Here is a 12,070-nt window from a genome sequence, read left to right on the forward strand (position 1 = left end):
CACCTCTTGGAACAGGGGTGGGCAAACTTTTGAGCTCGCGGGCAGCATTCAACATCTGGATCCATTCGCGGGCCGCACTATATAAAATTGGGATTATAAACCCAAACACAATATTGGTATTGGCATGGAGATAATCTAGATCAGGGTTTCTCAAAGGGTGGGCCACAGGAGCATTTGAGGTGGGCCACAGAGCTATTTAGAAAATTTTAGGATTATGTAAGTTTAGTTATATTTGTTATGTTATTCGCTAAAAATATATTAATTATCTAATTATACGTAGGCTACGTAAAGCTTTTCATCCGACTCTGATGAGTCGTAGTAGCACGTATGCAGTCAGCATGTTCAAGTCGAAAACGGGAGGGAGAATCGGCGGCATTTTCCACTGGCTATGACAACCTACGGCTAACAGCAACTAAACTAATTTCGAGTTGGAAGGTAATGCTGAAGTAACCAAGTATTCCGGCAGGGTCATATGTCGTGTGCCGTTGAAAGGGGCGTGCAATAAACTCGGAATGAAGTGTAATTGAAGTATAGATTTACTGTAGGCCATACTTAGGCAAGTCATCGTATTATTGTAAAATAAAAATAGCCATAATTGCAAATTATTAGCAACTTCTGGTGGAGGTAAATGCTGCACCATTGCAACGAATCATTACGTATTACGAAGATTTATCGGAGCGCATTAATCTTTGGAGTCGGTTAAAAATGTCCTCCCTGGAAATCGCTATTCGTAATGCAAGAGACTCATGAATTGATTGCATCAGTTGGTTTGTTACAAGACATACGACATGCATGGTACAGCATGCATATTAAATAAATCTTTCTCCGCTTCTCTGTAGTACCCCATTCATCAATAAATTATTTGAAGCTGTCCCGGATTATATTATTCCCCACAATAGTGAAACTAAAATTCCAATGATACGGCGGATGCGTGGATCTGCTCACTGTGTTTCGCGACGCGAATGGAGGAGCGGACGATCATACACAGAGTTTTAGCCTATGATCTACCAGGTCCGTAACTGCTGCACACAAACCCCCAATTGCGGGAGCTCGATGGGGCCCAAGATCATTTCGTTGCTCGTTTGTTAGCGGATATTTATTAGACATGAAAATATTCGTCGCGCTTCGCGCGATTTCATGTGCCGAGAGTATATTAAGAGAAAAATACCCATATTGTGGAGAAATAGGCATATCGGGGACGTTGATTACCACGCAATGAACAGGATTATTCCTCCAAGATAAGAGGTGGACCACAGCACATTTTCTAACCGGAAAATGGGCCACGGCCAAGAAAGGGCTGAGGACCCCTGATCTAGATGCTTTTTTATACCAACCAAGTCTTGCTTTGGCGAAATCATACACGCGGCAGAAACAGTGGCGAGACTTTATAAGCTGGTCGACCTCAAGAACCAATTTGTCAAAACTATAGGGATGAAAGTTGTTGGTTAGTCCCGATTCTTAAAAAATGGACAAAAATTGAAATCGGTGAGCAGCTATCTTTTCATAGATTTGCTAATTCACTTTTGTGTCAGTTCCAGGACGCACAATGCTGACAGCATCAATACCATATTACCTTCAAACACGCTTCTAATATGTGTAGATAAAATATAACTAGCCTACTTTTACGCCAGGAGGTGGACAAATATTTGGCTTACTATACGAACAGAAATCATGAGTGGGCACTGGAAACGGTAAGGAACTGTTCATATTCGCACCAGCGCGATAATTTTTTCACATTCACTAATGAATTTCGTCATTAATATTGGTAGTTTGACATATTAAAGCCAAACCTTAACTTTTCTCAGAGTTTAAGGCCAGTTATAAATGATAATGCATCTCCGGGTGGGCCAATTGATGTTAGTCAATCTGTTGCAAGCTGTTATTTCTTGATATCCAATGAGATTGTCGGTATATAGAGGTACGAACGATTCCGAGTTGGTATTTCTATGTGAGGCGCACCATTTTCGTCTGCTTTTCGCATCTGTACTGTGGGGCTCTGATATCAAAGACCGTTACTATATTAAAATCGAAAAAGTAAGTGAAATTGAATCGCACGCAGCGCGAAGAAAATTTCAAGACTAATTAAAATTTTTCAAGAAAGCGGAAGTCATCTGGTAAATTCAAATTGCATGTCGATGGCCGCCAACACATACTAAATAAATTTCGCATCCACGGCCGCACAAATTTCTTTTTACGGCTGCAGGTTGGCCACCCCTGTTTTACTAATACAGAGATCGATTCTACCTAAAACACGCGCGAATGGTTTTCTCCAAGCACAGCACTAAACTATATCTAAGTTGCTGGAGTGGCCAATCAGCAATCACACTGGGGATCCGAATTATATCAATTCCGATTAGGATTTCTGTGATGTTTAGCAGTTCACATTCAAAATGCGTGGGCCTTTAGGTGAGGTCGGGCTCTCGCACCAGTTATTATACATAAAAAATAATATAGGAAGTATTTACATTAGAATTAAAATGGTAAACTATATTAGGAAAAAGCTTAATCAAGTCCCTGTAGATTTTTAGTCGAAATTTAATCAATATCTTTAATAAGTTTCTTGAGACTCTCGCGGGCCGAACAAAATGGTGTTGCGGGCCGCATACGGCCCGCGGGCCGTAGTTTGACCACCCCTGTCTTAGAATGAAATCCATGTTGTGAGCTAAAGTTCCTTTCCTATAATATCAAATAAGAATCTTCCCTCCGTATTCGAATCCGAGGTCCATCAAAGAAACCCCAGCAAACACAGTACAGACCAAAGATGTAGAAAAGCCGAGCCGATATAGTAGATATTAGATCTCGGCAGGTCGTAGAAAGGGGGATTTTGTGTCGACTCAATTCAACGTCTTTTCCATGTCCTTCAATAATGTAAATATTATGCAGATGCTACAGCCTTTAAACATGGAGAGTAGAATGTAGATCCTACGTTAGAAGAAGAAGATCCTGATATAATAACCTGTTTTCTACCACTATGGGCTTAACCTGATCACGGCTGCGTACACACACCACATTATTTACTACATATTAATCACATTTGTGATAATTTAATTTCAAACGAATTGGCAATAATGCCGTTGTAAAAAATAAAACGAACAAACGAACGAATGTCTTTAGAAAGAAAGTGAAAACAGTCCTTATCATCAGGTTTCATCTTCTGATGAGCCAGTTAAATAACCAGCATGCGGCCTTTTTTTTTCAACACCCTGCAGAAATAAAATGAAAATGATGATTAATAGCTAAGACATTCGTACTGCGAAAATGGCAGAGGTAGCGACTAACGAATGACTCCTACATTTTTCTCGCCCATACTTACTAAAATGGATTCGATTCTGAACTATTTCCACTCAAGTTTTCAAGTTTTATTATTATATTTTTTAATATTATATGACTAGAGAACTGACTTCAATCGTCACTTCTACTTGATTATCAAGATCAACGATGACTACTTCAGCACTCTTTGAAAACAGCCACTAACACAAAAAGAATTCTTGACTAAAATTTCTTCACATTCTGTCCAAAATGATCAATTCAACAATCCAAATGAATCAGTTATTTGGCAGCTAGTTGGAGAGATATATACTCAAGTCTAGAAAGTGGAATGATACTCTGCCTGGAAAGCTGAAGACCTAACAATATTGTGTACAGAGAACAAAACATTTGAGTGGCGACACTGGTATAGACATTAATAAATTATTAGAATTGACAGCAAGATAACCAGCAAGACATTAAAATGAGAATTAGTGCAGTTTCTTAGGCTGTAGTGATACTCAGCCAGTAATTGACCTAGCAGAGAGCAAAACGTTGTAAATAAAGCGAGCGAAACCTCCGACAAATGATACGATATAACATTAGAATCGACAGTCTTACTAGAAGCAGAATAACAATCATGAGGGGTTAGAGAACAGAAGCCCGGGAAGTGACCATCAGAAATTACTGCATACTGGCCGAACAAATCCATGACCATTAACAAATGGTCTTTCAATAGTCAATATTGATACCAAATGACACCACACCTATTTCATAGCAACATTTAGCAAATACAGCGCTGGAGTCAACCTTATATAAGCCCTAACCAAACGCCCATTAGTTTTCCCACCTACTACTTCGCGGATGGAAATACGCATTAAAGCGAACGGACGCGACTTGTCACACTCTTGCTATTTCTGCTCCTTTTTTCTCTTCGTTCCTCTTCTCTGTCGCTTCCGCTTGAGGAGAGAAACAGTCGGCCGCGTTTACGGATCGTGAATTCCCGGTGGGTGATTCTTCCTCGAATGGTCAGCACCTTGACAATTGAGAACAATGTTGTTGCAAAATGCATGACAATTTGAAAGTTACATCATTCTAATTATTCCAGTTATGGCCGTGAATCGTTACAAGTGCGGTAACCATAAGAATTATTACTATACTTCAACTACAAATACAATAGGGCCTATATTGTATAAAATGATTACCAATTCTTTTACGTTGATCGAGTCCCAAATAGATGAAATATGTCAAAGAATTTGCTAAATTTTTGTATAATTTGACAGATTCCGAAATCTTCTCAAAGTGCACCTTTCAAAAATTTGATATCAAGACTCCCAACATTTTACAATTCGAAGTTGGATGGCTTTACCAATACAAGCAAACAGTTTGTATCGCAATTGACAATTATGTAGAGAACGCTGCGAGACATATGAGTAGGCCTACCCTAAAACGTTTCTCTGACATGGACATTAGGGCTATTAAAATATGACTTTTTTTCACAAATCGTTCTGGCTACTTGATAAAATTGTTAGGTTACCTAATTTAAGCCTAAACACAAAATTTGGTTCAATTCCAGCCAGTAACCGCTTTGCTACAGGAGAAGAAAGTTTCTATTTATTATATAAAAATAAATAGGTAATAAAAATTTGAGAATTTTCTGTTCACCCCATGAAAGTGTTAGGCTGTCTATAGAAACGATGCTCACCAAATTTGGTTCAATTCCAACCAGTGGAAGCGGAGATATTGCCGTCGAAAAATTTGGATTTGAATAAAATAGTATTTACGGTGACCGATTCTTTGTTTACTTATTAAAGTTGTGCTCACCGTAAGTACTATTTTATTAAAACCAAATTTTTCGACAGCAATAACTCCGCTTCCACTGGTTGGAATTGAGCCAAATTTGGTGAGGATCGTTTGGAGTATTTGGTTGTATTAAGGCCGCTAAGGCAATAGCATAGACCTAGCTACCGTAATTGCTAGTAGATTTTCTTAGACTAAGCTTTTCACTTAGGCTAATTAACTTCTTCTTCTACTTCTTCCTTTTCGTCGCCGTTGGATTTCTACTTCACTTCGAGTCTCCTTCAGACTCATCCCTTCTCCCTCCTGAGACTTGACTCCTCTTCGTGAGTCAGGTCTCAAGGAGTCTTTATCTACCTCTCCGAGAATTGGCTCGTCTTCGTGAGTCAATCTCGGTTGAGTCTTTTCCCTCTTCAAGTCTTGACTCGATCGCGTGAGTCAGGACTTGTCGAGTCCTTTCTTTAGAGACTTGACTCTCTCTTGAGTCAAGCCTCTCCTCTGTCTACGATACACGCCGTCTTTGTGTATCGTACGACCACTAATTACCTTATCTCGCACGGTTGTCGTCTGTCTAGACAGACATCGTACCATTCTGCCTTGCCGAAAGCGATAACATAGTTCCGCACTTACTGCAGCTTAAGCTTCTAAAAGACGATATACAGCCTTGAATTGAGACGCTACAAGCCTTACTAGGCCATACGTACGCAGAATTTCAAGTGAAATGGCATACGCAAGTGCTCTACGTAACGAAAAGTGGCATAGAATTACCTACGGGTATAGACCGAGATCGCTAGACATTGTCACACCTCTAGAAAGCAATGCAGCTGAAGTAATAGATGCAATAATCAAACATCCTTTACTCAAGCATCAAACAAATGAGATAGCATCTATCTTTCAAATAGGTAGAGCTACCTATAACCTCTCCTTCCACAAGGAATCCCCAGTGGACGCCTTGATGGAATCTTTCCTGAGGAATACTGAAGATGGAATAAGAACGGAAAACGGCACCCTATATCTCCATAAACCGCAACCTCCCGCGATACAAATAAATATCAGGGCTGTGCCCACAGAAGTGGAGAATGAGGAAGTAATACACAAGATCGAAGAACTAGAATGCGGGACGATACGAAACATCAAAATGATTTACCACAAAGGCACGAAAATACACAACGGATACCGCCAGGTGATCATAGACAACTATATCCCTGGCAAAATCCCAGCTTTCATATACTTAGGCAGGGCACCCTGCAAAGTATATCTCCCAGCCGACGAAGCAACAAACAAATGCTTTAGATGCCTTAGAGCAGGACACAATGCAGCAGATTGTCCGAACGAGACAGCGTGCCTAATCTGTAAAGAGTATGGCCACAGAAGAGACGCATGTCCACAAAATGAAAACGCTACAGTGCAGATGAATAACCCAAACCAAACAGTAGAAGATACAATGCAGATAGAAAATGATGAACAGGCAGCTCAGAACCCTCCATTAAGTCAGAACGAAGAAGTTATAGAGGAATCTGAGCAAGAAGAACCAGAACAAAAGGAAGACGAACTGCATGATTTCTTTAACCTGGCGGAGAGTTCACCACCGACTCCAGATAGAAGCGAACTGGACACAACGATAAAACCAAATGAAGAAATAGAATCTAACAGTGAAAATGAAAGCATACAACAAACGGACGATGAACTACATAGAGTAACGAGCGAGGAAGACACACAAAAAAGTGCAAACACAGACAAGAATAAGTCAAAAAAAGCAAAGAAAATAACCAGCAGAACTGGCCAAACGGCAACACTTGCGAGAAGATTTGAAAGCGGACGCTTTACGGCAGAGGAGTTCTTTGGCAAGAACGTCTTCTCGCCCAATAAGCGGAGTAACAACGACCGAAGTCCAACGCTTATATCGGAAGATGGTGCAAGGAGAAAACTTTTGAAGGCAGACGACCTCAAAAATAAATCCTAAAACAATCCGACCACTGAACATGTCCCCTGATCCGATTAAATGGCCTTTAACCTGCACTCACTTAACGTCAATGGCCTACGGGCACATTGGCAAAAAATAAAACGATTTTTGAAAACCGAAAAGAAGTGGGATATCATCTGCTTCCAAGAAACCCACAGAGTGGACGATAACACCATTAACAAATGGGCAGAACAAAACAACATCAAATACTATCCAAACCAAATCGGACCAAAAGAACAATGGACAGATAAAGAAGAAGGAAAGAAGCTATACTTTAGAGGCACCAGTATCCTCATTAAAAAAGAACTGGGAAAAAAGTACCACATAGGAAGCCAAATAGTTGTAGCGGATAGAATCCAGGCAATATCAATGACCGATATCGAAAACGGCAACACTATTAGAATCTTCAACGTATATGCTCCCTCCGACGTAGGAGCATATCAAACTAAATTCTATAAAGAGTTTGCCGAAAAACTAGGAAAACAGACGGACCAGACCATAATCTGCGGAGATTTCAACTGCGTAACAGACAAAATCGACTCGAAAATCAATGAAAATTTTAAACAGACACCTGCCGCTAAGGTATGGAAAGATCTTACGGACATAAATAGAATTAGAGATGTGTGGAGATGGCGAAACCCATATAAAAAACTATACACAGTTATGAAATCGCACCAATCGCGAAGAGTAGACCGAATCTATGCATCAGAAAACCTGCTCCCGCAGGTTAAAAGATGCATATACAAACTCAATAATGTGGCAGACCACATTTTTATGCAAGAAATACAAGTAGACGAACCACTAAACGTCACATGGGGAAGAGGACCATGGAAAAATGATACCAGACTCTACCCAGACGAAACCTTGTATAAAAAAATCAAAATAGCCCATCAAAGATGTACGGAGAAGAAAAGTAGCTTCGACAACGTGTATCAATGGTGGGACTATCTAAAGAAAGAACTAACCAAACAAATACAAGGCTTTGAGAAGAAAAAACACATAGAGGAAAGAAGAAAGACCAACATCCTCAGAGATAACATAAATCGAATACAAAACGATGTAAACATGGCAGAAGAAGCCATTAAGCAGATGAACGAACTCAAGAAGACCGAGAATGACAAAATAAGGTATCGATGCAAGCTGTACAAACTGAAGGATATAGAGGAGAACGAAAAACCCACGAAATATTTCTTTACCAAAATAGCCCAGCGAAGACAAAGTAAAATGATCGCTGCAGTACTAAACCAACAGGGCAAAGAACTCAAAACAAAAGAAGAAATAACCCAAGAGGTATACGAGTTCTACACAAATCTATGGGGGAAATCTCCGAGCGAGAATTCCCGCCTTCAAGAAGACTACATTGCAGAAATCGCAGACCTTGAGGCGACTGAACAAGAACACCTCAAAAGCCAGATAGAAGAGACAGAGATCAAAACGATCCTAAACAAAATGGAAAATGGAAAGACCCCAGGGTCTGATGGGCTTTCTAAGGAATTTTATCAAACTTACTGGTCAATTCTTAAGAAGGACCTACTAGAAGTGATCAATAACGCCTACTGCTTTGGAGGCCTGTGCCAAACATGGACGGAGGGCACAACTACAGTAATGTATAAGAAGGGAGAGCCAAAACTTTTAAAAAACTGGAGACCGATAACCTTACTAAATACCGACTATAAAATACTAACGAGCATCTTGGCAGCCAGATTAAAACCTATACTTCCAAATTTAATACTCGGGACACAAAAATGTGCGATTCGCGGACGGCAAATTACCGACATACTAAGAAACACGCAGGCAACAATCGAACATGCAACAGAAAGAAAGCAGGAACTACTCATTGTCAACTTGGATCAGGAAAAAGCATTCGACATGATCAATCACAAATACCTCTATAGCATACTTGAAAGTTACAGGCTTCCCAGGCCCTTCGTCCAGTTGATCAAGAACATATACGATTCAGCAAAAAGCAGAATTCTAGTAAATGGTACCCTAACAGAACCCATTAACATCAAAAGGGGGATAAGGCAGGGGTGTCCGCTGAGCATGTGTTTATATGCCATCAGCTGTGACCCCCTAGCCAGAAAAATAATGAAAAACGAAAAAATAAGACCTTTCAAAATCGGTAGGGAAAGTATAAAATTACAACAATACGCCGATGATATTACATGCTACCTTGGGAGGGAGGAGGATATCGAAGCCGTATTCAGAGAATTTCAAAAATATGAACGGGCAACCGGGCAAAAATTAAACCCAGCAAAAACAGAAATATTACACATAAACCCGAGAACAGGAACTAGAATAGGAAGATTCGAGAATCAGAAAAAAGAACGGATTAAAATATTGGGCCAATATTTCGGCAAAAACCAGTACAATCAAACTTGGACCGAGAACAGATTGAAAATAGTACGAACCCTGATGGCCTACAGGTACAGAAAATTGACCTGGATTGGAAAAAAAGCCATCTTGAACTCCTTGGCCACAACTAAAATCCTGTATAATGCCCGAGTCATACCACCGAAAAAAGAAGACCTGAAGGAACTCGAAAAAATATACTTTAAATTCCTATGGCTCCCCCACAAAATGGAGGCAATATCACGTAAAACGCTGATCGCCGAAAGAGAAAAAGGTGGACTCCGAATCCCGGATATTGAGTCACGAGTCAAAGCAGTAGAACTCGAAAAGATCGCGATACTCAAAAATCTGGAAAAACCGACCGAAATATGGCATAAATATGCCATATATGAGGTCGGAACAAAAATAAAAGCCATCCGACCCAACCTCTATAATAATAACGAAAGACACAAATATCCTACACCAAAAAGTTGGGTGGATAACATAGAATTGGCAAAAAAAATCGGATGGAAAGAGGAAGAGTGGAGAGAGAGCTCCCACAAAGAATTGTATAAAGGAATAAAAAATCTCAAAGAAAATGAGATAGAACTCCGAACACAACACGGAAAGAAAATAAAATGGACAAAAATAACCAGAACCAAGTGTTTTGGGAAGAATATGATAACTAATAGTGAAATGATCATTAATTATCGGGCGGCACATGACGGATACATATTCGGACAGAAAAAAAGAAGACGGAATATAACAGAGGACAAAAATGGCAGGAAATTACTCCTGAACTGCAAATTTTGTAATTCGAGTAACGACTGTGCAAAACATATATTCACTGATTGTGAATATATTGCAGATATTAAAGAAAAAATCGAAAAAACGCTAGGACTCGAACTAGACGATGACTCAATAATGTATAACACCGGAAAAGAAAAAATTAACTGGATCATTGCATCGATTATGAAAAAGACGATAATAAACCTGAAGATTGCTCTCGATATTGATAACAAAAAAATAGAAAATGAAGGAATAGAAAATGAAGGATTGGAGATGAAAATCCTACGAAAAGTCAAAAAACGACTAGAAAACGAAGAAAACAACAAACACGTATCAAAAATAGTCAAAAATATAGAGAGAAAACTCGATAGAGTAGGAAAATAACAAAGAGGAAAAAAAGAAGGCCCAAAATGGGTAGGAAAATAGAGACCAAAACCCCCAAAAAAAGTAAGCCACGGGAGAACCAACTTTCTCCCGTTGAGATGCGTCAGGGTAGTAACTACTGAGAACTAACTAGAGAAATAAAAAAGAGAAAAAAAAAGAAACCATTACATTAATTTAAATACTGTTCAACCTCCCCCTTAGTTAGAAAATATAAAAAATACAAAGAAGAACTTCAAAACCCCCAGACCGGAGCAGGCACCTATACCAGATGTAGAGAGGGCCTGCGATGGTCTGGGTTTCCGGAGAGCCGCATAAAAAAAAAAAAAAAAAAATGAGCATCGTTTCTATAGACAGCCTAACACTTTCATGGGGTTAACAGAAAATCTTCAAATTTTTTATTATTCATTTTTATATAATAAATAGGAACTCTCTTCTCTTGTAGCAAAGCGGATACTGGCTGGATTTGAACCATATTTTGTTTGTAGGCTTAAATTAGGTAACCTAACAATTTTATCAAGTAGCCAGTACGATTTGAGAAAAAAAGTCATTTTTGAAGAGCCCTACTGTTCATGACCGTCCACGTTTAGAGTTGCATCTCAAAGATGCTAAAATAAGCCTAAATATAATCCAAGCAATACGATCGTCCACTTTGACTGACTGAATTTCTAAAAACACCTTGATAGCTTCCACATCTTACGTTTATATATACTGTCTGCTATCGGCACAACAAAGTAGGCCTATTTAAAAATACCAAAACAGATTCAACATACCACATCTCTTGCAAAGGCTTTTGCTTTCATTCAATTTTCCATCAAACTTCTTTAAATCCTCCTTTGTGGTGAGTTGCTTTGGAATTCTTCTAGGATCAATTCCGATATTGTTTTATCATATACAATCTATGGCGGAATAAAAGTTTCGGATAAGTTCTAAAACGAACACAATTTTCCACACAAAAGTCAATTGCCACACGAAATGCCAAATGCTACGGTCTCATTTTACAAGGTATGGCGAGGAAACGTAGTGGTACGTTCCATTATAGTTAAACACCAATGAATTGCGGGTTCGAGCGTGACACGTCGACTCCATAATTCCTACCGAAGTGTTGGCCGTTTATCTAGGCTCCTCCTCGCCATCTGATTCGCATAGCCATGTCTTAAAAAGCCTAGGAGTGGGCCGTGCTGTAAGTGGGCAGATGGTTGCCGATGCACCCGGCACTTGGTGAATTCGGCCGCACAAACTCGGCACTTGGTGAATTCGGCCCTCGGGAAATGAAGTGTATTTACAGCTATTAATATGAATTATCAAACTAATAATAGTATTGTCAAGTGATTCGTCAATCTTGTAAGGAGGTCAGGGCATCCGTAGATCGCGCAGTCACGCCGTGATTAGATCACGGATTGCGTAGCCACGGGAAATAACACAGCGCTCATATACCGACCACGCGCGGTCTGCTTGGAATAGATGGCGTGAGTCACGGGCCTGTGTCGTGTAAGTTTTGAGAAGATGGATCTTGGCGTTGTATGTGAGATCAACACTGTGGAACATCAAGCGGCGCTTCTT

The 12,070-nt window shown here is 39.7% G+C and overlaps 1 long non-coding RNA gene across 1 annotated transcript; it reads right to left on the reverse strand.

Moving 5' to 3' along the window:
• Window positions 1-3,028: 3,028 nt before the first annotated feature.
• LOC145445068 (uncharacterized) lies at window positions 3,029-11,532 on the reverse strand. Its single transcript, XR_013916873.1, has 3 exons — window positions 11,281-11,532; window positions 4,097-4,282; window positions 3,029-3,203 (listed from the first exon to the last, which is right to left on the reverse strand). It is a non-coding gene; the product is annotated as an uncharacterized LOC145445068 (long non-coding RNA).
• Between the last annotated feature and the right edge of the window lie 538 nt (window positions 11,533-12,070).

This window comes from Botryllus schlosseri, chromosome 1 (genome assembly GCF_051294905.1).
Source record: "Botryllus schlosseri isolate E-star chromosome 1, Bs_hap1, whole genome shotgun sequence".
NCBI lineage: Eukaryota > Metazoa > Chordata > Ascidiacea > Stolidobranchia > Styelidae > Botryllus > Botryllus schlosseri.